This window comes from Adiantum capillus-veneris, chromosome 5, assembly GCF_014529385.1.
Source record: "Adiantum capillus-veneris isolate H3 chromosome 5, ASM1452938v2, whole genome shotgun sequence".
NCBI lineage: Eukaryota > Viridiplantae > Streptophyta > Polypodiopsida > Polypodiales > Pteridaceae > Adiantum > Adiantum capillus-veneris.
Genome location: NC_140935.1, coordinates 172863392 through 172866746, shown reverse-complemented (window position 1 = coordinate 172866746; position 3355 = coordinate 172863392).

The following is a 3355-nucleotide window of genomic DNA, read 5'->3' as shown; positions in this document are numbered from 1 at the left end:
GATACACCGACTCAGATTATGCAGGAGACTTGGATAAGAGGAGATCTACATCAGGCTATGTCTTTACATTGGCTGGAGGTGCCTTATCATGGCGATCTCGATTACAAGATTGTATTACACAGTCTACTACAGAAGTTGAGTATGTTGCAACAAATGAGGCATGCAAAGAAGCTATTTGGCTTGGTAGATTGGTAGCAGACTTGGGAATCAAAGTAGATATGCCAGAGTTATATTGTGATAGTCAAAGTGCTATATAATTGGCAAAGAATCTAGTGTTCCATTCGAAGACTAAGCATATTGATGTGAAATTTCACTTCATTAGGGAAGTACTTGAAGACAAGCAGATACAACTGCTGAAGATCCACACCAAGGACAATCCTGCTGATCCACAAAGGGACTTCCAGGAGAGGGCTTTGTGCATTGTCATGAGTTATTGGGCATTGGATAGATGGCAGCCATGTAAATCTTTGTACATTTATGTTCATAGATTTATAGTTACTTAAAGTGCCACATTGGACTTTAAGTGGGCGGTTGTTGGGATTAAAGCCCAAGTGGTCTCTTATACGGATATGGCCGCCCACCCGCCTAACTCACTTATCACTAACTCTTTGTATATACTCACTTATACTTTTGTGGATAATAAGGTTTGGGAGATAACCCTTCAAAAATGAATTCTTTGCGTACTGTGTAAGCTCTCTATGTATCTCTATGTGTGTGTGTGTGAGTTTCCGCTCCGCGACTTCACATTAGAGGCACAAATGTTCACTAAGAACGTCACTAGGCGTCTATAGTCATCTTGGTAAGAGGGTAAGCTTGTGCAATCGGAGAGACGTCCTCTACTAAGTACGGATCAATCATGGTCAAGAGATGTATCAGCCATTCTAACGCCTCAAAATTCCTGACGCTAGCGTATCTACCAAATTCCATTCACATGCAAGCACCAGGTAGACTATGTGAAACACTTGTGAAAAGTAAAGAGGGTACCTCTCACCCAAGGTAGGAGTAGATGACTCTATCGTACTAGCCATATCTATACACACAGATAGATAATGATTAGTGTGCAAATATTATAAGGGTCATGTCAAAAGGCCGTGTCCTTGTGCATAATGTGCTTTCATGATTTTGGATCATGTACTAGAACTTGTAGGTTTCCAACTTTTTGTTTGGTGGCTCTTGCTCTTTAATTATTATTTTTTTGTTTCTTTGAGTATAAGGCTATACATATACATTCCCTGAGATTAGGAAATTAAGAGGTCACGGAAGAAGGTTAAGAGGGGAGCAAGTGAATGATGGATGTCAACAAACACTCCCCCCTTCCTTGGGTAGATCATACCTTTTGGAATGATGTCGTCACCTTTTGAAATCAATTGTTCCAAGTTGTTATGGGTGAAGACCTTGATCAATAATTTTTTACCGTTCTAGGCATATTATCTAGTTGCAAGGGTGGTAAGGTACTCTCCCATGATTTTATTTGCAACGTTGTTGTAGGTGGTGAACTTACAACAGGAGGTGCAAACTCCTTCTTGTTTGTATGGATATGTACAATGGTAGGTGGAGGTTGTGTCGAAGCTTCTATTTCCGTATATGAACTACATGAAAAGCAAGAAGCTTCATTTGTTTTTTCTATGGTTGAGTTGAGCAAAATAAGCCTTTCTCGCTTGGGTACCCAAACTAGCTCCGGATCAGGTGTATAGTATTATGTGATCTTTCCTTTCCCACGATCTTCAATCGGCTTTATCGTCCACAGGATTTGACTCACATGAGTCAGGTGACAGGTAAGAACACAATTTACATTTTGGCACCCAGATATGATCATTTCCTTGATAGTAGCCTTGGGATTCCAATAGTTGTTTAGGAATCCAACGCAATGTTTTCTTACATTTCTGGGAGCGAGTGGGGCATTTCTTACAAGGCTCCTATTTTTTAGCATCAGCCATTGTCGCTAAAGAAGCTTTAGGGATCCACTTGTAAGTTTTCTTAGTTATATTGCGATGGGACTTGTGTGTCTCATTAGGAACTTGTTCTTAATGAAATGCTCACTATGTTATTAATTTTCGCTACACACAAGTTACTAGTGCATTGAACGTTACATTGGTATCAGAGCTATTGGTTTCTCTTTTCTTGCTCAAGAAGAGAGGTGCTCAAGCTTGCTACAAATGGTTTGTGTTATTAATTGCAAAAGAGTAAGTAGAATAGGGATTTTTCATCCTTGAAGCATGCCTGCTTTATGCAGTTAACGGGATATCGTCGAGATCTATGGTCTTAATAATGGAGTTCTACGGGGCTTGCCTATGGCTTAACCATTATTGAGCTATTAGAAGCTTGACAGGAATCGGTGATGTCTTGGCTCTGTTGAACCCTCTCTTCTATTCCTTGCAATTAATGATATTCAAGTCACGGGTATAGATGCTTGAGTGCTTATCTTTGAAGGTAAAGAGGAGTAGCAACTAGGGCTTGAAATGCCAAAATACAAGTAAAATTTTACACCTAAATTTTGCTAGTATGGTTGACAAGGAAAAAGAAATTGAAATGAATGTTGATAGCTTTGATTTTGCTAATGAAAGAGCAACTAATGATGCCCCTATGCTTGTAAACTATCTTGTTTCTAGGCTTCAACAAGCCCTGGGCAACCCATCCCTCCAAGGTGAAGTGCTACAACAATTGCGCACCCATGGTATTCTCCAAACTCCCCACCAAGAAGAGAGAGTACCTAGGAAAGCTCCTAGTGAGACTTTCAAAAGAGGAGGATCCATACGAAGGGCTCAAAAAATTACTACTTGATGAGGCATCTCCTTCCCAAAGGAGAACCCAAGTTTCAACGGTAGAGCCCCCCACAAAAGAGCGAGAAAGAAGTGAGTCTTCTGTCACCTCGGAGGAGATGGCTCCACGAAGACGGCAGGCAAAACACTCTCCAACACCCCTAAACAGAGAAGACCATTGCATACTTCTCTACATCATAATTCAAAGAGGGAAGAGAGAAAATAAGAGAAGAAAAAGGTGAGAAAGAGGTCACCCTCTTCTCTATCTTCTTCATCCTCTTCCTCTTCTGAAGAAACTGATGGTGCAAACAAGGAGGAACAAGGGAAGAACAAGGCAAGAAAGAGGTCACCCTCTTCTCCATCCTCCTTATACTCTTCCTCTTCAGAAGAAAGTTATGGTGCAACTCTCAAACCACCTAAAAGAAGAGGCCATAGGAATTCTATGCCACCTGGAAGAGGTCATCCAAGCTCAAAAAGTTCAAAGAGGGAGGAAAGAACATCTCTTTCCTTACCTACAATGGCACTTTTGGTGCTACGGACAAAGTCTTGGCCTTTATCCAACAATTCAATGCGACGTTTGGAGATGAGGGCTTCAC